Source organism: Cotesia typhae, unplaced genomic scaffold, assembly GCF_013202065.1.
Source record: "Cotesia typhae breed Kobodo isofemale line unplaced genomic scaffold, CoteBio_Ctyphae contig_34, whole genome shotgun sequence".
In the NCBI taxonomy this organism is placed as follows: Eukaryota; Metazoa; Arthropoda; class Insecta; order Hymenoptera; family Braconidae; genus Cotesia; species Cotesia typhae.
The window spans coordinates 1,009,794-1,033,695 of NW_027423742.1; the positions used below are offsets into that span (position 1 = coordinate 1,009,794).

The following is a 23,902-nucleotide window of genomic DNA, read 5'->3' on the forward strand; positions in this document are numbered from 1 at the left end:
CTCTTTTTTTTTTTTCCCTTTTCCTTATTCCTATTTTTAATTGCTAATAATAAATTATTTTTCATTATTTCGAAAATTATTTTTTTATCTCTCTTTTCTATTTTCAACTTTACTTTGACTTTAAATCCGATTTCAATTAAATATTTGTTGGTCATCTTGTATGCGAACCTGTATTATACTGACTGCTCAGATTGTGCTGTTTACAAGCACGTCTTTATAGACTACTCACTACCAGCCTGGTGTGCTGTAATTCTAGCACCTTGCCGCTGATAAGGGGTTTTCTAAGCAGACTGGTGTATCATACTCGCACAAGTCAATGACGCTCAACTTTATTTAATCGTTTGCTTCTTCCGTATTTTGTTTTTATTTCTTCCTTTACCTTTTCATGTCTATTCTTCCGTATTCGACATCCCGTAACCCTACACCTACGATAACTAATCTTACTCTCCAGTTATTGTACTCTCCAGCTGTGACCCACTTACCTAATGACCGATAAAATACATCGCGACTTAATTCAAATAAAAATTACATATTTCTTTCTTTAAAAAAAAAAAAAAAAAAAAAAAAAAAAATTTTTTTTTTATCCTCGCGCTCTCTTAACTTACGCTCTATTCTTAGACCTAATGGTAAACAAAAGCCGTCGTTGCGGGTATAAATTCCAAATTCGGAAATCATACGCCGATCTGGTTAGCGGAAAAATTTATCATAGACCCTTGATAGAGACAAAGTATTGGGAAGACCCCTCCTTCACAAATCAAAGTTCCTTTCCAATCCCAGAAATTCAGAAAGGAATACCTAAAATACTTAGCAACGAGGCGGTTCCCCAAAGTTTAAAAGAACTATTAAAGACCCGGAGAGCGGAACCTACGGTTACCCAACCGGACTCGGGAGTAAATACTCCATCTCCATCCCCAGAGTTAGTCATAACCGACGTACGATCTTTCGATACTCCTCGAATTTATTAAATTCGGTTCGATCATGGTCGACCATAATAATGGGGAGGAAGTCGCTGCAGCCCCGGGAACAAGGCTGTATACAACTATACGAGAAGAACCCGAGAAGGATCATTACCTCATCACGCGAGAAATAGAAGAAAATTTACCAACATTTACGGGAGATAGCGATGTTAGTTTCGAAGAATTTGACCGTAGACTCAAAGACTGGCTGCATATGATACCCGATAACAATCAACAACCTTTTATCGGACGTATTTTACGGAAATTGCAGGGTCGTGCTTGCCATGTTGTCGAAGACATGGAAATTCGTTCGGTCCAGGAACTTTTGAGCGTACTTCGGAGCCACTTTAAACTCGGGAATCCACTCAAAGTTTCTTTAAGCAAATTAACCACCGCTCGTAGAGGTAATTACGAAGCCGTAGAGAGCTACTATTATCGATTACGCTCAATCCTCCGAAAAATACAAGCCGCGGTACCAGAAGCTGACCGGGCAGCCACGATGAACCAAGCCCACCAACTCGCGCTGAATGCATTTTTCGAATCATTGCCGGATTATCTGAAATGCTTAGCGTCTACCGGTCAATACACCACTCTAACTGCTTTGTTCGAAGCGATCGAAAAACAAGCAATAAAATACGATAATAATATGCGTCTACAAAACCCTAGGCCGATCCAACGCGATTCTAATTCGGTCCCAACAAAACCTCACGGTATCCATAATAGATCAAACGGAAATCCAGGATATTTCCAAAATCAACAACGTTACCAACAACAAGTCATCCCTAGTCAGGGTCATCCGTGGACAAAACCACCAGAAACCGAGTTATACGTGAAACCGAAACCGATCGCGTTCGTTTACAGCGTTCCAGAATATTCTGAATATTACACACCGGCCGAAGACCCATACTTTAACCAGCCGGAAGTTCCGGAACAACCGTATTATGGATTACCACCATGCGGAGACCCCGATTGTGAGGATTCAGACTGCGAATCACCACAAGCTATGGCGTTCACCGCAAACGGCCTACCTCAAGCACCGAATAACTACCAGAGAAGGGCCTTCCAGCCTACTCCAGCCCAAAACCAACATCGCACTCCGTATAGGGCATACGGAAATCGCCCTTACCAAAACCCTCACCAACAAGGAGGCTATTACCAACCGTACAAGCCCCAAAATTTCGCAACATATTCCAATCAAATACCCAAAACTCTCCCCGCGAACCCCGTGACTGAAGCGATTCACCCTCAGTCAACAGAAGAGACCAGGAACCCGCACCGGTGCGTTTGGAGAGACACATTAAAAGTTCGGAGTTCTGTAGCTGCCCAGGATGCCCCAAGAAAAACCTACGTCCAGGTGAAGACCCTCTAGAACCGGCTTTAAACTCGACGGGCGCTCGCCAAACCGAGGGCATGGCGAGTCAGCCCCCACGCCCTCGACCAATGACAGCAGCATCATACCGACAGAAGAACCAGTAAAGGGCATTGCTCTTGTTACCGGTAAGGGACCCGTCATCGTAACCAAAAGCCCAAAGTTCACCGATAATCAAATAGAAATGCTCATCGACACAGGAGCCAACTATAATTTCATTAGCATCGACGCTCTAGCAAACGAAACCACCTTCCTATGTAAGGACATGGGACAGGTGGGGGGAATCGGAACAAACCAACAGCCGATTATCGGAATCGTCACAATTGAACTCTTCGACAAAGTAATATCATTCCGCGTCGTACCGCAGCGATTAGGCGGTTACCTAGCGATCCTCGGTAACGACTTTTTAATTAAAGAATAAGCAAACATCTCATTCTATTGGTATACAATGGTCTTAAGAAGGCGACCGACACGACCTATACCTTTTTCCATCAAAAGAGGAGCCTGCGATTCTCAACTCCTGGCGGTAGGAAGCGGTCCAAAAATAGACGTGGAATGCCCGGCCCTGTTAGGAAAATACCAACGATTTATCATAGATACGGGGGGGGGATGTATCCATCATAAATAAGACAGCCCTTCTCCCGAACGTATATATAGACACCAGCCGCCGTGTCATAGCTCGCGGAATTAGTGGCGACCCAGTCGAAACTTTAGGCACAGTGGATTTAAAAATCCTCGGAGTCCCGGTCACTTGTCAAGTCAGCGAAGAAGATCTACCGGTTCCGGGCGTGGGAATCCTAGGTAACGACTGGTTAGACAAAGAAAAGGCCGAAATATCATATTACGAGCAAACATTAACTGTACTCGTTCGGCCCAGAGATCCGATTCCATTCAGCCTAGACATAGCGAAGTCACCGATCTTCACGATCCCTCCCCGCACTAGGATGGTGGTACCGATTCCGATCGAACCGAACGCTCCACTACAGGGATACCTCCCGCGCATTCCTACACCGGAAGAAGTATTCTTAGGCGACGCCATCGTCCTGGCCGACCAAAGTTACGCGAACTGTATGGCATTTAATACCACAGACGAATCGGTCACCATAGACTTAGACCCACAAATGCTAGAAGATTATGACTTCCAAACAAATAACTCATTCTCCAGTTCCGACGACGCCGTCTACGAAGGCCCTCCAGTCGACACATCGACTCAGGAAAAGCGAACCAACGAGATTTTAAAGAAAATTCCATCTCAACATCTAGACGATAAACAAAAAAATCAAATACTAGAAATAGTCAGCGAATTTACCGACATATTTCACCTACCGGGAGACAATCTAGGATGTTCTAACCGGGCCACGTGTAAAATACCGACTAAGACAGATAAACCGGTACACGTTAAACAATATAGGTTTCCAAAACAACATCAAGAGGAAATTCAGCGACAAGTAGAAAACCTATTGCAACAAGGTATAATTAGAAATTCAAAATCTCCCTACTGCTCCCCCGTATGGGTAGTACCGAAAAAGGCTGACCCCATCACTAGAGCCAAAAAATGGAGAATGGTAATAGATTTTCGCGACTTAAACAAAATCTCAATCGGAGACGCGTACCCTCTCCCGTCAATTATCGGCCTCCTAGACCAATTAGGAGACGCTAAATTTTTCAGCGTTTTCGATCTCGCCAGTGGCTTTCACCAGGTCCCAATGGACCCAGAAGATGCTCATAAAACAGCATTTTCGACACCCTTCGGCCACTTCGAATACGTCAGGATGCCTTTCGGGCTAGAAGGTGCTCCCGCCACATTTCAGCGAATGATGAACACCGCTTTAGGGTGGCTACCGTGGATTCTGATTTATTTAGATGACATCATCCTCCACGCACGAACTCTGGAAGAACACAGCGGCAGACTACGCAAACTTTTCCAGGTCCTAAGAGAAGCAGGGCTCACACTACAACCAGACAAATGTAAATTTCTCTGTGCGGAAGTAGATTATCTGGGACACGTTATTTCTAGAGACGGCGTAAAACCGGACCCTAAGAAAATACAAGCCCTACGTGAAGCCACTAACCCAAGAAATCAAACCGAGATGCGAAAATTTCTCGGCCTAGCAAATTATTATCGCCGCTTTATTTATAATTACGCTGTACGAGCAAAACCACTCACGGATTTAACTAAGAAAACTAAAACTTTTAAATGGTCAGCAGAAGCGGAATCTGCCATGCGAGACATTAAAAATGCCTTATGCGCAGATTCTACACTAGCTTACCCGAACTTAGAAAAACCTTTCATCCTAGCCGTTAGTTCTTCAGACGTAGGAATTTCAGGTATTCTAAGCCAGGAACTCGACAATCAAATACCTAACTTATCTTCACCAAAATCCGAAAATCTAGTTGATAACCCGAAAGGGACAAGTAACGATAAAATCGTCGCCTGTACCTCGCGGATACTAAGAGACGCTGAATTGCGATACACCCCGGACGAAAAGGAATGTCTCGCTCTAGTATACTCAGTCCAACAATTCCGACCTTATCTATACGGAAATAAATTCACGGTGCAAACTAAGAAGGCTTGCGTCGCTTGGCTTAGAGACACCCGAGACCTCACTGAACGTCAGCGAAAATGGCGCTCTAAATTAAACGAGTTCACGTTCACGGTCGTTATAAAAACAAACGTAGGTGACCAGTATGCCGACGCCCTGTCATTCAATCCAAGAGGAAGAACAGATGGAACCGAAGTACAAGAACCTCTAGACCATATAGAAAACCCACAAAACCCTGTAAGTAATCATAGTATAGAAACGTTATTACTACCAGCAAATGGCACAGATCCAAGGGCACCCGCAAAGAAAAGAGGTCGACCACTCGGGTCTCGAAATAAAAGATTTCAAAGCCTCCCGGAAGTCCGAGACACCATAGCCTCTCGTTTACGATCAGAACTTCGCCGCGGTTCACAAAATCCCCCCGTTGTCTATCGTGAACCGGAATCTACTGATAACAGAACGGAAGAAGACACTCCAAACGATTCAGACGATGTTTTCTCACCTCCCAGCGAAAAAGATATGAAATCCGATCGAGTAGAACCATCAAAAATTCCCGTTCGCGAACTGGCACCGGCCACTTATTTTGATTCTGGCGATGACGGAGATGAAGACGAAGAAGAGAGGGGAGGGGGGGAAGCCGGTAACACCGTCAATTCAGAACACGACTGCCCAGAAACTTCTCGGAACATCGACAGCTCACGCACAAGTGTCAATGAGTCTATAAAAAATTTCGAAAGAATCGCACAAAAATTCGGTAACGTTAAAGGAGTAGCCCCAGCTTGGATTCGAGGTACTACAGGACCAACGTTCCCTCTTGCCGCAGATCCCTCATGGGTCCCATTTACTAAGAGACTGCCCGATAACAACGTCATCCGAGAAGTCAGGAAATCAATAAATAAATCATACCAGCAGTTGAAAGCCTCGGACGACGAAGAGAACCGAACAATAACAACCCCAGCCAACCGTGACCGTGATACAGATGACACAGAAACCGAGAATGAAGTGGAAGAATTAATGAACGAAGAAAACAACAGCGGAAACGACAACACTTCAACAGCGAGCGAACCCGATGACACCGTGATCCCTGCAGAACTCGACAAATCAGCACTGCCCGGCTCTATCTCGCCTCTAGAGGAAAGTATCCGGTTAACTCCCGAAACTCCCACCTTGATTCGAACAATGCTAGATAACCTCGAAACACAAGGCATACAATGGGACCCATCCTCTGGTAAAATGATAGACATCTCCACACACCAGGGATCAACACCATACCGGCCGTTTACAGATGAAACAGTAATAGCTCAACGTCGAAACCGATTCTCCGAATTACCGACATTTAACGACAATGAGAATCCGGAGGCTTGTTCCAGCGTGATAGGAAATAACGACGCGTCACCAAATCTATCGGCCCCGAAGGCGAAAAGGAAAGTAACCTTCGGAGATCAGTTATCATCAGACCGACCCGTTTCACTTATCAAAACCCCGCATCGCAAGTCAAAATCACCAAAGGAATCCTCTTCCGATAATACACCCGAAGATTCGACAGACATAACAACAATAAACAAAACTTCTCGAACGCCCTTAAACAGCATAACAACTTCGTCGGTCATTAAACAACAATATAATCGACATTTACCACCATCAGAACCGTCAAGTTCGGAAGAAAATTTACAAAAATTAAACACAACACCTGCCGAAATTCCTTACGATGAATCCGGGCCTGTAACAACAATAAAATTTTTATCCAGCAGAGATGGACTTACATACGTACGCAATCACCTAGCACACTTCATGACAACAGATTGCGAAATCGCGTCCCCGCAGCTCGGCTACTACGCGACCTTAAATTTATCAATCCGCAAGATTTAAAAGCTGCTAAACCTAAACCGAGCGACATATTAGTTACTCGAGTCGGTAAATACTGCGTATTTTCAATTTTCGTAGGCACTCACCACCGAGGAAAAATTACTTCAGACCAAATTGTCGCGGGCCTAAACAATCTTCGTCTAGCTCTAGAAAAATATAAGATCCACTCCCTTAGGATGGCGAGGAAAGGGGATATCTACGGCAACGTGGGCATCCAGCCTCTTCTAATGAAGACGCTTTGGGATTGCCCCGTCGAAATTACCTAATGCGAAGGGGAAATTGTCGTACCCCCAATAGAACTCCGACCAAAAATCATAGAAGAAAAACACGGAAGCCTCGTCGGAGGCCACGAAGGAGTCCTCAAAACATACTGGCGAATCAGAGAAAACTTTTATTGGCCAGGAATGAAGGAGCAAACCTACGAGCACATAAAGAAATGCAACACCTGTCAACTAAAAAAATTAACTAGAATTAAAACGCGCCAACCAATGGTCATCACCGACACTCCTCATGACGCGTTTGACAAAATCTCTATCGACACAGTAGGTCCACTACCGATGACCTCCAAAGGAAACGTCCACATTTTAACCATTCAAGACAATTTCACTAAGCACTGTGCAGCAATTCCACTTCCGGATATCCGAACAGTTACGATAGCAGAAGCCTTAATAAACCAGTACATCAGCTTATATGGCTGCCCTCGAATAATACTATCAGATAGAGGCACATCGTTTACAAGCAAATTGCTCGCGAAACTATCCGAGATCTTAAAAATCCGGAGGGTAACAACATCCGGGTACTATCCGCAAGCGAATGGCTCTCTCGAACGTAGTCATCAAGCACTAGTAGACTATTTACGTGTCTTTATAACATCTTTCGAAGACTGGGACGAGTATCTCCCCATGGCGATGTTTAACTACAATACCTCTGTACACGTAAGCACAAAATTCACTCCTCACGAACTGGTCTTCGGGAAAAAGGCTCGCGCCCCCACGGAATTTCCTGATTACGAAAAAATCGAAACCTATCCAGAATACCTGGTGGACTTAATGAATCGTCTCAACGAAACCAAAACAATAGCTCGTGAGACCTTAGTAAGTTCGAAAGAAAGGACTAAAGAACGGTTCGACAAAAGAGGACACCCCGTAGATTTTAAAATAGGAGATTTCGTATATTTTCAAAACGAAACCCGAAAAAATAAACTAGATGCCTATTACCTGGGACCCAATGAGATCGTGGGAATAACTGATAAGGGTTGCCTGATCATCGAAACCGTAAACGGGAAAAACATCATTAAACATCCTAGTAAACTAAAATAAGAACAATACGGTCTGTTGCAGATTCGTAATAATCACCGGCCATCAACATGCTGATAATTTGTTTCTTTCATCTATTATTGAGCACTGTCAGCTCCGACGCAACTGACCTAGACGCAATCGAATTACAACCGGTGAAATATAATCCTGGACTCGTATATGATCCCTACAAAAGGTCACATATGGTCGAGAGGGAATGGAACATTATATCCACCATCGATATAGGAGCCATCACAAATCAAGATTATCAAAATTGGAAAACTCCTGTTGCCAAAATGATCGCGTCTAGTGGCTGTAACATAAGTTTCACCGTAATAGAATGTTCCCATATATTACAAGAACACCTACTATCAGACCTAAACGACGAAAAAAATGCAATCCTACGAAGAATTGAATCTACGTTAGAAACTACTGAAGACGAAACCTCTTATCAGCGTAACCGTAGAACGCCGTGGTTCGGATTCGTCGGTAAAATCGCGCGCGAGGTATTCGGCCTGATGGATTTCGACGACCATGAACACCTGTCACAAGAAATCGATCGATTATACCAAGATAAAAGAGAAATAACAGTTCTCGTAAACAACTCGACCCATATTATACGAGCAGAAGTAAATAAAATAATCGCTGATGAAACAAAACTACAGAATAAATTACAAAGGGTATCCGAGTCAATGTCCCGCTTTCAAATGAAACTGGAGGAGGAAGAATTCCGGATAAAACTGCGAATACACCTCATGCTCTTGTCAGAAAAATGGATACAACATCTCAATCGCTGGATCCGTTATCTACAAAGAGTAGAGTCAGCTATTGAAACAGCCAGACGAGGTCATATATCCAATGACATTCTAATCCAATGACATCACAAAACGCTTCCCGGAATTAAACCCACCTCAACCAAAAGACCACGTAAACATTCAAGGATTAGTAGACGTAGCAAAAATCGTGATCGGACGCACGGGACAAAAACTTGTAATATTTATCACACTACCACTATTCCACCCGGTTACATATCAAATATACAGCCTAAAATCAACTACCACGGCTCACAAGATCGGCGGAGTCACCAGAGGCTTGACAATCAGACCCAAAAAAAAAATTTTCTTGGCATCGACGCACTCCAGTCACAATACTTCATAGTGGACGAAGAATTTATTAAGGCATGTAGACCCATCGCAAACGACCTGGCTTGCCAGCCAAATGTCCCTATGAGAAGTATAAATGAAGACAGCGACTGCGAAGTGTTACTTTTAACGAACCCATTATCCAAAATACTAAACTCGTGTGACATCCGGATACTACAAAAATGCGACGATGATATGATCAAATTAAACGAACCAAATTCATGGGCATATTCTATTTGCAAACCCCAAAAATTCGTAGGAACCTGCGGTACGAGCGTACGGAAAGAATACTTATTAAGTGACACGGGCGCGTTTAAATTAAAACCAGGGTGCGTATTAGGCAATGGGAAAATATCAGTAGCAGGGACTGCAGAGGAACAAATACCAACAAGCACTCACGTGTTTCCAGCTGTGAACATCGAACCTTTAGTTGCAAATTTAACAAACCAACTAAACTCCCCGAACAAACTTACAAATATTCCATTAGACATAATACCCAACGACGATCCTCACTCCCAATGGGGAGATAGCCTAGAAGGTACAAACAATCGCCTGACCCAAATCGGGTTACACCATCGAGAAGAAGGACAACATCGTTACGTCACAGCAACAAACTCTGGAATAATAATCGCAATAATAGGACTTACCACCCTCATTACTGGATTATACTATCGCCAACTGATACAAAATTGTTTGAAGAAAAATAATCCAAGATACTGTTGTAACAGAAGTCGCAAAAATCTAAAGAACGGTATCGACAACATCATTTTCAATCCAGCTGAAGACACCGTGACGACTTATTGGACTAATTCAGGGAAGAAGAATATAAATCCAACCCCCGCTGCCCGCAACAAACAGGAAAGCAATATACAAGACAGAAAGGAGAAAACATCAGATTTAAAACTGCCATCCACGGCTCCTCAACATCCACCAAGCACCCCTAGAAAGACAGAATCAGCCAAGGGCACCAAACCAAAAGGAGTTCGCCTGGCAAATTACGAAGGAGAGTAAAAACATATATACACAACTTATCTATTTTACTCATACTTAAATGCATACCTTTACAGTTTATTCTGATAAATCTTATTAATATCTTAGATATCTAAAATTAATCCCGAGGGGAGGAAAGAAAATATCCAAATCTTTGGAAAATTTTTTTTTTTTTTTTCCCTCTCACCATATCTCTAAAAAATTTCCAAAATCTACAAAATTCTTCTTTTCTTAAATTTTATCTCTAAAAATTTTAAAAATTCATCAAAACAAGTTTTTTTTTTCTTTTCCTTTCCTTCTCTCTATCTTCTCCTACTCCTTTACATAACGTAAGGACGATATAACCATATCGAATTAAAACATTTATATAAAATAATCAGGGATATGCATCATATTTTTAACATTATATTTAAAACACCAGGGAAATAAATTTATATCAATATTCTTATAAATTAGACTTAATATATGTAACGGGCAAAACACGTACTTAATATTTCAATAACGAAATTTATGTAACTCAAAAAGATTATCAAAACAAAATTGTAAGCAAGCATGAACTTTTCGCCAAAATGAGACGCCCGAGTTCACGAAAGAAAAGATGCTGTTAGCACCCTTCCTTTCGGGGGGGATGCTGTTATATCCGGCATACCGTATATAATACAGGGCCTCCCATTCCCGCCGAAAAGTGCAGCGCTTGCATATTTAGGGAACCACTAACGGGACTGCGCGACAACTCACTCGTGGCTGAAGAATACACATTATCGCGCATTGTCACCTCATCAAAAGAACCAATTGTTTAATTAGTAGCCCCTCTTTCAAATCGCGACCGAGGTGATAAAAACCGCGAACACTATAATTCACTAGCTTATTTTACAAGGTAACAGTTCTGCCTTAAAGCCCGGGTGAGTCCTATACCCCGACACGTATAGGCAGACTTCAATTATTAAATTAATTAGTCATCCTTTCCCTAATTATTCATTTCGATTTCCTTAACGGTATTTCTGAGTTCTGTGATAGTGATTCTTCGAGCCACGATTCGTTTTGACGATAATCGAGATTCCCGCAGTTCCAGTGACCTGGTACCACTCTCAAATTATTTTCTTCTTCTGTGAATTTATAATCGGCGAACTTTTGTTTGCCGGAGTCGTTACTCCGGTTACGAACTCATATACTTTCAATACAACGTTATATTGTTATTAGTTAATAAGTGATAAGTGTAAATTAAGACGTGTTTGCCCATAGGGCCAGTTAATCAGAATATATAAACTAAAAACCCGAATGGAAGTGTCCCATCATTTATAAATTAAGAAGCTATTCATCCTTCAACTTTCGATCTTCAATCTCCAGTCAGAAGGAGGAAGGAGAAGCCAAGTAGCGGAAGTCAAAGGTATAAAGTCCAATCGAAGGACGAATCATCATTCAACTCGTAATAGTAAGTGGAGGATATTATCACTATTTCCGAGGTCGATTGTCTATTCCAAGGGGCCCTCTCCGGGGTTTTCACCTTCGCGAACCCATAAATTAAAAACCTAACGATCCTTTCGTTAGAGAAATTCATCTGTTATCCGAACCTCCGATAGTCCAGCTACCAAATTCTAAGATTATATTTTTCGGACATAATATATATATATATATATATATATATATATATATATATATATATATATATATATATATATATATATATATATATATATATATATATATATATATATATATATAGAAATACAATATATAAACCATATATCATAGCTAAATTTATCAGTAACGACAAATTTGGGAACTGGGGAAATAAAGGATAAAGGGGAGGGGGAGAACCTTTACTCAGTAGGAATTTTCATATAAGAGTAAATATATATGTATAAATAAATAAAAATCTATCATTTCTATTGAATTATATGTATCTTTTTCACAGTCAAGTTTCCAATCAATAAACCTCGTTAAGTTAAAAATTGTAATTTAATAACCTCTCTAATTTAAACTCTCGATAAGTAAAAAACTCAATAACTCAAATTTTTTTACGTTTTCCTTGAATTTTAAATTATCGAGGTTCTACCTTATAAACAAATTAAAAATTTAACAATAAACTACAAAAATTATTAGGGTGCCACTAGGTTTATTATCACGGTTCCTAGAACTGGTCCAGAGCAGAGAAACTTATCATAGGGTATAGAGAGTGGAGGAAGGTGCTGTTGAATAATAATTATTTAATTAACAATCTGATCAGTATTTATTAACAATAAAATAAAATTAGGAAAACGGTTAACTCTGACGGCCATCCCTGCAACTTCCCGCTACTTTCGTAATTAAGCGCTCGATATCGCACTTATTATTTTTTTGAGCTCTTCGAGCTCAAAAATCAAATTTTCGTGTAGTTTTGACTCTCAGAGCTCAAAAGTTTGATAGGAGTTTATTAAATCAATATTTTTGGAATATTCAAATCGTGATAACTTTTGAATGGATCAACCGATTTCCACGCGGTTGGTGGCATTCAACGCAGTTTCATCATCCTCATAAGTTATTTTCAGGTTTTGATTGATCAAACCGAAAATTTCAGAGTAACCCCGAAAAAACACTTTTTTCGGTTTTCTTTCGTTCACGATAACTCACGAACGAATCAACCGATTATGACCGGACTGACGGCAATCGACGTGGTTTTTTGATGCTAAGAGCTGATTAGTGTTTGGAATTTATCGGTAAAGCCGTTTAAGAGTTATTTCAAAAAAACCACGTTTAATAAAATTTTTTTTTTGTAGTTTTTTTACAATTTCTCAAAATCTACTTGTCCGAATTGGTTCAAATTTCCAGAAAATCTAAGTTTGGTCAAGCTTATTCGAATGGCACCAACCGCGATAAAATCGGTCGAGCCGTTCAAAAGTTATAAAAGGGTTACACACACACACACATACACACACATGGACGTCTTCGCGGGAATAGTCAGGGAAGCTTCCTAGGACCTCAAAACGTCAAGATCTGATGAGAACTTGATTTTAAAAAAACGGGATGAAACCAATAACTTTCCGATTTTTGAAAATTTTCAATTTTCTTAGCGGGAAGTTAAAAATTTACAATTTAAGCGCTCGCTCACACACACTATAGTTGACTTATCATCTAACGAAGCGGATAATTAACTGTGAGATAAACGATATTTACAAACGAACCGTCCCAAACGACGATACGATGACTAGACGGGCTTTTTCCAACAAACGGTGTCTCACACCTGTCCTATAAGCTTAAAATTATAAGTCCACCGGACTGCCAAAACGAACCAAACTAAACTTTTCACACTTAATAACTTAAAATTAAGTCTACCAAACTACCAAAACTTAACACTATTCACACTCTCTATCACACATTACCCGTACAATTCTTCACACACATATCTCACACTTTGATAAATTGATTTATTAATTTCATTTTAAAAATTTGATAATAATTAAATTGATTAAAATTTCTTGGTTATGTTCAAGGGGGTTTTTAGAGCGGTAGCGTAAACGGTGGAGGTTTGGACTAACGATTTAAAGAATACGCAACGGAGATTTTAATTACGTTGTTTTAATTATTTATGTGGGACGTTTTCGATGTACGAACTTACCACGCCTTTGTTTGAGACTGACGGATTTTAATGTAGACAGATGTTGTAACAGGGTAAAATTACCCTAAATCGATAAGTCACTGGATATCGATAATTATTCGACATAGTACTGGCGCGTCTCGATCTTTTGGCCTAAAGGGAGAATAGGAGGAGATAGTTTTGGGTTAAAATAGGTGAGCCGTGCAGTGGAAAAGGGAGAAGTAGTGTGACCGCCAGACTGAGTGCCACGGAAATCAAGAAGGACCCTTCCCGAGAGTAGTGGCGAGACGAAGGAAGCCAACTACAACTAGGACTTAATCCTTAACGAGTGAGTTAGATCATCGTTTTGTTCGTCAAGGTATCAATTATTACTCTATGGGAAAGAAGTGGACCGCGGTTTACCTAATACCCAGTTACTTCTCCTAATTAATTACAGTTGGATCGTTTAATAGACGATTATTTCAATAAATAAGAGTTGAACATTTGCTAGTCTTGGATTGTGTGATTTTCATGGGGGCTTATTCCCGAGAGTCACTCAATCGACCTTGCGGGAAAAATTTTAACAACTAAAAAATTATCAATTAATTAATTAACATCCGAAAAATTCGTTAAATTTATTGTTGTAATTTTTATAACAATTAACTTAGTAAAATTGATTAAGTTTTGTTACTTGAAAATAATCGACAAACTCTTGTTCGTGGAATTTTGGTCGAGCGTCAATACATTTTTGTGTCGCAATAAATCCAATACCCAAGGTCAAGTAAAATTTAGCTAGCGAATGTTCTAGCAAATAAATTTGAATATTTCGACTTGTGTCGAATTTTTTATAATTGAGAAAACTATGGGAAAATTATCGAATTTTATATTAGGAATTAATTACTGAAAATATTTTAGATTATAAAATTATTTTGTCACGTATGAATTTAGTAATTTTTGGGATTAAGTCCGTAAAGTAATTAAATTAAAATTACCGAGTATTAATAATTATTAGCGTGGACATTAAGTCCAAGAAATTAGTTATTCTGAGTAGGAAATTCATAGCAAAAATTTAGTCAGAATTAGTTAATTAAACTTATGTTAGTAATTTTGAACTTGATTGTAAAAATTTATATTGTGATTAATTTATTTAGCAAAAGTTAATTCAAGGTATTAAGCCTCTCGTTCGAAATAATTATTGTTATATTATTAAGACCATGATAATAGGTTACTTAGGAATTTTAAGCTATTTTAATATTTTAAACCAAAGTAAAATTAGCAATCGGAAATTGAAAGTTGGATATTAGTTCAAAGTTAATTGAAATTAGTTGTTAATTGAAAGTTATCCTATTATTAAATACTCATGATTGAATAATAATTTAATTTAATAATATTTTAATTAAATTAAAATCATTTTTTTCAATTTAAATTTAAAATAAAAATCAATGAAGCAAAGTGTGGATTATGTGTGTGAAGAATTGTACGGGTAATGTGTGATAGAGAGTGTTAATAGTGTTAAGTTTGGTAGTCCGGTGGACTTAGTTTTAAGTTATAAAAGTGTGGAAAGTTAGTTCGTTTTGGTAGTCCGGTGGACTTGTAATGTTAAGCTTAGTTGTAGGACAGGTGTGGGAGACCGTTTGTTAGAAAAAGCCCGTCTAGTCATCGTATCGTCGTTGGGAAGGTTCGTTTGTAAATATCGTTTATTTCGCAGTTATTCTCCGCTTCGTTAAATAATAAGTTAATTATAGTGTGTGTGAGCAAGCGCTTAAATTGTTAAATTTGTTATTTTATTGTTAATAAACATTGATCAATCTTGTTAATTAATTATTTATTATTCAGCAGCACCTTCCTCCACTCTCTCTACCCTAAGATAAGATTTCTCAGCTCTAGACCGGTTCCAGGAACCGTGATTAAAAATCCTGGTGGCGCCCTAATAATTATATTATTTGTTAGTTTTGTTTATTTATTTATAAAATTGATTAGGGGCCAACCTGAGCAGGTAAAATTGTTACAATGTACTTACTACTTGTTGAATTATTTCTTATCGCTGGAATCGTGATTCCAGGGGCTGCTCTCGGCGCCTCTTCTTTTGATTGGGCCCTTCGGTAGTTTCGTGCAGCGGATGGAGTGGGATGGATTGGGGCTGCTTATCTTAAGAATGAAAGTAGATGATTTTTCTTCTTGTTTTAGATTTATTTATAAGCACTAAAACTTACACCTTCACAATTGTATTTTTTTAAACGTAATTATATTAGTGAATTTTACTCATCTGAGCTAACGTCCTCCAGTCCTCTGTAGGGTAAAGTGCGCAAATTTAGCTTTAGAAATATTTTAGATAAACTTATCGGTCGGATTCTCGCCTAAGTGCAGAGCAAATTAGAACTTTTACAATACGACTTTCTATGATCATTTTTATAAGTAATACGTGGCCTGCCGGTTGAACCGAGTCTGAACTCGTCTTAAGTGCAGCGCAAATTAAGATAATGGACTTTTACAAGGCACGGGCCCGTCAAGTTAAACGCGGAAGTCGAATTAACTAACAAAGACAAGGCGTTTGATTATGCTCGCCTTTTTTGAAACTTCACGGTCCTGAACTTGCAGAAGTCCCCGCTAGTCAACCAGCAGTCGCGTAGTATGTGTTTTATTGTGGCTTTCGCGCATGGAGAAGTCTTCCATCTGCGCGGGCGATTTGAATTTAAAAAAATTTTTGGGTGGACATAACATTAACAAAATTATTCAATAATTCGTTTTTAATTAAACAACATTTTTCGATTAACAACCAAATTACAAATAACTTTGAACTAATATCCAATTTTTAAATTTTGATTGCTAATTTATTTTTGATTCAATATATTAAGATAGATTAAAATTCCTAACTAATTTATTGCCGCGGTCTTAATAATTCCACAATAAATATTTAATTACAAGAGGTCTTAACATCTTGAATTAATAGATTAAAATATGTAGACAGAGGTCTTAATAATCTGCCGACATAGTAATAGTTCCGACCGATAATTATTTTTGACAATTAATTTAATCTCAATAATAATTTTTATAATCAATTTCGAAATTACAATTTCGAAATTTCTAAATGTATTTAGAAATCGACGACAAAAACTAATTAATTACGACCAAAATTATAAGTGAAAAATTTCAACATAGAGTAACTAAATTCTTGGACTTAATGTCCACGCTCTTAATTAGCAATTAACTTAATTTAAAATTATCTAAAATCCACGAACTTCAAATTAATTCATTAACGCGTGATAAAATATTTCGCAATGTAAAATCATTTCAATTAATATTTCTAAATTAATTGTTGAAAGTTCCAGATAAAATTATAAATTACAAAAATCGAAAAAAGTAGACACACTCAAATTTTGATGCTAGAAAATATATCGACGCTCAACCAAAATTCTGCGAGAAAATACTTGTCGATTATTTCTCAAGTATAAAATTAATCACTCGTTCTCGAATTAATTGTTTATAAAATTATAACGATTAAATAAATGAATTTTTCAGATGTGAATTAATTTAATTGATTAATATTTGTTAGTTAAAAATTTCTCCTGAAGAATGTAGAGATAATTTATCCCTCAAGGTCGATTGAGTGACTCTCGGGTATAAAGCCCCATGAAAACCACTCAATCCAAACTAACGAACGTTTTAATTGCAAATTAATCAATTGTAAATATATGTATAGATTGATAAGAGGTTAAGTGAACTGAGTACGAACCGCGGTCCACTTCTCGCCCACGGATTAAAATTTTGTTACCTCAAATTACAGCTCGGTTAAAATTCCTTAACTTTCTTTATCCGGAGTTCCAGTTAATTTCCTTATTGTTTTTCCTGCAACGACAGTACAAGTAAAAATTTGTTTTTATAACTCAATAATGGAAAATTGTTGATTCATTTTATCGCCGCGTTCCGAATAGAAACGTGCAATTGAATAATTACCTCGACTGCGTTGATTTACGGCGATCGGCTGACTCGCCGGCTCTTGTACACTCAGAAACCTAATTTCCTCCCTCTTAATTACTAAAAAGGGTCCCGAAGATCGAGGCGCGCCAGTGCTACGTCGAATAATTATCTATCTCCAGCGACTTATCGATACAGGGTAAATTTACCCTGATATAACACTCAAATAATTTATATACTATTAACAATTTATTAAATTGTAATAGTTCGAATTATATCAACCACTATAAATTTCTAATAAAAATAAAAACAACAATACCAACCAATTATTATTAAAAGCAGAAAAGTAAATTGATAGAATTGTTAGTAAAAGGAATAGTTGATCAACTGGTGGGGGAATCACCGCGACATTAGTTACAACCGAACGTTTTAATTGGATCATTAAATATCTACTGACGCAGAAGAAACGAGGAGAAAAAAGTTTGATTAAATGTTTGTTATCATCAAAGGTCGAGTATTGTAGATTAATAATTTTGCTTTAGTTTTCTAGCCTCAAAAAAATAGATTGAACAACAAATATACTATAACAAAGGAAGAAAACAAGATATTAATAAGTTTAAACCAATGATCGGCCAAAATTTCACGGAAGCATCAATTCAAGGCTTAATATGTCGATTAATATTGATCTCAGCGATTTGATCCATAGGATTTTTTTTTTTCATAGAGAATTGAATTCCCTACAAGTTTGTCCCTTACAGGACACAGAGGTAGCTCTTGTGATTTACGAGATAAATCCGAAAAAACCCGAATTCGATGGAAAAATCAGGTTTAGTGACCCGTACTGCCTCATTAGTGTAAGTTATGACTTTGGCGCAATAAGCACTTTTGTAGAGCATTCAATTTTGAGAAAAAACCATCGTCGGTCAAAGTTATTCCATGAAATGCCGCTGAGCTTAAGAAATTTTAAAATAAAAAATCATAGTTTTTGTATATTTTCAATCGGAAATCTTCACCCGCCTTGGTCGATGACTTACATTAATATTAATTAATATTAAGGGCTCATACTTTCAGGAAATTTTTCCTGGGTATTTTCAACAAGAATTAACGATGGGACCGACAAAACAAATTGTAAAAAAAAATCACCCTAAGACACACACACACACACACACACACACACACACACACACACACACAGTGTAACGGAGTGATCGTTACCAGTTAAGAGCCCTTTTATCCGCACTCGTTTAATTATCGACGGATCATAGAGCGCTGTGATTTTAAGCCCTCGTGGGCATAGTTTGCGACTAGTAAGTGAGTCCCCAAGGTAGAGGTGTCGGTGTAGTGAGAGTGGGGAGAGCAGATGAAGAAAGAAACGCACCAAAAAATTTTGAAAGAATTATTGCGACTAAACAGTCGAATCAATCACCTCGTGAACAATTTCTAACCAGGTAATTATTTTTTATTCGCTCGATCTGAGTGGAATGAAGCGATAAAACTTGACAAATTTAATGCTCGTTAGGCTAGCATGTCAGCTTGCTTAAGTTTGGTTTAAGTCGTAATAAATTCTAATGCCAACTAGCTGTTACAGGAAAATATTATCTGAGGAGAATGTGACGCGATGTGGTGACCTGGGACTTTGCCGCCAAATCGCTGAGAAAAGATTTTGTACGCAGAATTAAGAAAAGGAGTTGAAGCTCGTTGAGGGATTGTTGATAAAAATAGTAAAGGAACTCCAGGTATAAATATCATGTCTAAATAATTTATCGGTGAAGCGGCATCAGCCAGGCCCTTATGTCGGCTGAAGGTCATCGCCATTTCACGTTCAGTCACAATTATTAGTCTTACCAAAATTTAAGTAATTATTTTATTGAAATAATTAACAACAAATCTTACCAAAATTTAAGGAATTAATTAAACAAAATTTAAGTAATCAAAATTATCCGAAAATTTGGAAATTAAATTATCAAAATAATTAACAACGAATTATTAAAATATTTAAGAGCAAATTTTGTAAAATAATTAGCATAATGTCCGAATAAAAGTCAGGTTAAGATTACGAATAAATTTAAAACCAAGTCAGAATCGAATAACTAAATCATCAATTAATAATACCAGGAATTATTTCGGATTATTAATTAAACACGTAGGCAGAGTCTGAATTAATTTTACAAGGAATGATTTCAGTTTGTCAATTCATGATTTTGGTGTCAAGTGGAAAAATTGTTCTCTGGTAATTGAGTTTAAGTAAAATCAGTTTAATTTTATGTCAATTAGAATCTTTGAAATACTTCAGTAAAATATGTGAGTAAAACTCATCAGAAATAAAAATTAGTCAAAATCAACATAAATAATTTAGAACAAATTTTGATTGGTTAAAGTAAAACGAAAGTAAAAATTAGAATCAAGAAACAATTATTAAAAGGGTCGTTAAAATCATTTAGTTAAAAGTAGAAAATAAAACGCTTGTAAATTTCCTTGGGAGAAAAATCGAGAAAAGTTTGGAAGAGAGTCAGCCATCTTGTCTCGCGTTGAAACGCTGAGTAGAGGACACGCAAGGTCGAGACTGTTCAAAGTTCCTTCAAAAACATCTTAAGTATTAGACCCCTCAGAAGGCGCGGACTATAAAGAGAGCATCTGACAGGGGCATGAATTCGCGCGGAACTTAGCGAGCGACTGCTTTACCAGGCGCACCACTGCGATTGCGCGAGAGCCACTAGTCCAGTGTAGTGGGCAGTGATGCCAACTTGGGGGTTTTTCCCCTAAATTTAGGGGGTATTTGAAAAAGGGGATTTTTTAGGGTGAAACTTTTTTTAGGGAGAAAATAAATTTTTCTCATATAATCAAAATTTTTTTGTCTAAACGAGTTAAACAGTCAAGTCTTAAGAAAAATAAAATTTTAGAAACCGAATGATAAGTATTTTAGTGCCCTCTGAAGTTTAATTGATTAACTCGTTGGTATTACTTGTAAAATGTCAGAGTTAAAGTAAACAACTTTTAGATCAGAAGCTTTTTTGCGTACTTATTTATTTATTAATGTTTTTAAATATCGGCAAAAAATGTTCAATAAAAATTTAAAGACAAACTTCAGTACAATATTGAAGACAAAATTCAAGACAAATTCGGATCAATTGAGAGTATTGAATCAATTTTGGATCAATGGAGAATTTTGGAAAAATATTTTGCCTCACACAAAGATGACAGTTATGTTGCTTCTTTACTGTACGATACAATGTCACGAGCTCCTTATAAAGCGTTCTTAGTTTTTTTGAATTCTGAATTAATAAATGTTGTTCACTTAAATATGCTGTTTCAAAGCGATAATATTGAGCCAACAAAGCTGTTTGAAGACTTGTATTTGTTGTATAAGAATTTGCTCAACAAAATCGTTGTGCCAGGGCGTTTAAAAAAAGTAAGTGATAATGATTTAGTGAGTTTTGATTTTAAATCTCATGTAATGCATATGGTAGCAATAAATTTCGGATATAATTTTGAGTGTATTGCTAAAAATATAAATCCGATTGATTTAGAAGATGTACGAGAAAGGTGCAAATCTTTTTTAATCGAGTTAGCTGAAAATATTAAAATACGACTACCTGACAACTTATCGGTACTTAAAACATTGGCTGATCTTCATCCAAAAGTGGCAACATCACAGCTAAAACCTAATCTTAATAATATTCTCACTCAATTTCACAGAACAAGTTTATATAGAAATAAAAATGATATTGAATCGGAATGGAATAACTTACATAATAAGTCGTGGTCTGCTTCAAATAATTCGGTCGATTTTTATGCTCAAGTACACGATGATTGTGATGCTGCAGGACAGAAAAGATTTAAAAACATTGCAAAGTTTGCAATTGCTCTATTAACGGTTCCAATTTCAAATGCGAGTGTAGAGCGTGCATTTTAGATTTACAGTGTTTTCAAAAATAAACTTAGAAATAAATTATCACTGGAATTGCTGCAAAGTTTAATGATGGTCAGATTTAGCATCCAAAGAAACTTTAGTTGATGTGTGAATTTTACTCCATGTCCTAACATGCTACATGCGTTCAATGTTAAAATGTATGACTTCAAAAATACTGACACAAATGAAGAACAGGAAGCTAATGAATTCTTTGAAATTATAAACGAGTTGGGTATTAGTATAATATAAATATTTATGTTCATATATGTATGTTGATGTGAAGTATTTATTTATTAATGTATTTATTTATTTATTGATTTTACGTATGACGTACTGACAAAAAAAACAATCAATAATTTATCGTTGTTTGAAAATCTTATGTAATATTCTTATAGAACCTTTTTATTTAAAGCTTTATTATAATAAATATACCAAGGTAAGTTAGTCTATAAAATATTATAACAATTATAAAAATATAATTAAACTTTTCCCTTACTGAAAAAAATTTAGGGTATCTTGTTTCGAATTTAGGGGATTTTAAAATAGGCTTAAGGGAAAAAATTTTGAGCAGTTGGCATCACTGGTAGTGGGACGGAGCCTAATCCTTCTCATTAGTTCGCAACGTGAATACCCCCTCTTCAGTAATAGAAAGTTCTCGAAGCACAGATGAAGCATATATAAGGAGCTGCTCTCATGCCGACGGCATTCAGTTTTTCTTGAACTTTGTCATAGATAAGAAGTCTTCTTAAAGACTTCTTGCAAACGTTAAGAGAACTTTCAAGTAGCCACAGTCCTTTTCAAAGCGTCTAACCTCAGCCTTTTTCAAGGCTCCACACATAATCTTAACAGTCTTTATCAAGACTGAATAGCCTTTTTCAAGGTTGCGTAAGAAATTTAAACAGTCTTTCTCAAGACTAATATTACAAACTAGTCTTTGTCAAGGCTGACATCATCAAGATCTTCACCATCGTCGTCTTAAGTCACAATCAGTCAACTTCAAGACTCGTCTCAAGTCAATTTGGTCATCTCAGCCTTTAGCCAGCTCTACATTGATAAGTCGATATTAAGGTCAACGACCATCAAGCCATCTCAACAGCGTATCTTGACTATTGAAGTCATTGTAGCCTAGCAAGAACCCACTTTACAACTGGGTTTGTCATTCTAATCCACTGAAGGCCCTTATAAGTCGCCATCTCCGTAAAAGAGACTAAAATCGCAGTGCGTTGTCAAGTAAAATATAATCCCCAAAATTGAAATAAAATAAATTCCAAGTTTCGTGTAACACAAAAAAAAGTTAAATAAAATAATTCAGTCGAAATAAAATAAACTCAGTTATTCAGAGATAAATAAAAGAATTTAGTCAAAATAATAAAATAAGACCAATTGGGACGTTCTTAATCAATAGAGTTAAGTTCTAAATTAAATAAATTAATTTTTTAACTCTGACTAAATGATTTGGACGAACTTAAAACAATTTAAGTTGATAAAATAATTTATAAATTTCGGCAAAAGTAAATTCGGATAAAAACAATCTAAAAAATGAAATTAACTCAATATCAATTCAAGTAAAATTATATTACAAAATTTTGGCAACAATAAAAATTAGCAAAAGTAAATTAATTAAAATTAGATTTGTAAAATGCTAGAACGTAGTGAACACGGTGTCGGCAGATTATTAAGACCTCTCTCGTCAGATTTTAATCTAATAATACAAGATACGAAGACCTCTTGGTATTACATATTTATTGTTGTATTATTAAGACCACGGCAGTAAATTAGTTAAGAATTTTAATTAGGAGATCAATTTAATTAGGGATTTGGATTAGGAATGAATGTTGCCTAGAGATTTATGGCATACTCCTCTGTTTCCTGGGCATGCTTAGAAACCGCGGTATTGTCGCTCCATATAAGGGTATCATCGGGAATAGGCACTATGATAGGAAACCGTATATAGACGCTCAGGGGGGGGGGGTACCAGGGAAAAAGTTAGAAACCGCGGTATGGTCGCTCGACATGAAGGTCCTGTCGGTAATAAGAAACTATGATAGATACCGCGGTATGGTCGTTCTATATGAGGGTACCCTCGGGAATAGTAACTATGATAGGAAACCATTATATAAACGGGAATATGACTAAGAATTAAGTGTTAATTAATTGTAAGGGGATTCTTATTGTAATAGGGTTGGTTAAATAAAATTTCTTGTAAAAATAAATTTCTTTGATAATTTTTGTTTCCTTCCTAGCAATCTCTCACGACCCTGTAGAATTACTCCATGCTCTGATCCAAATTTTGGATACTGTGTCTAAAAATCCAGTGGCGCCCTATATAAATTAAGGGGTGACCAAAGAGAACGAGTAAAACA

At 37.3% G+C, this 23,902-nt stretch overlaps 1 protein-coding gene across 1 annotated transcript in view; it reads left to right on the forward strand.

Annotated features, from left to right (window-relative positions):
* The window catches only part of LOC141526507 (uncharacterized), a 1,028,588-nt gene that overhangs the window by 587,664 nt on the left and 417,022 nt on the right, over positions 1 to 23,902 (forward strand). The window lies entirely within an intron of this gene.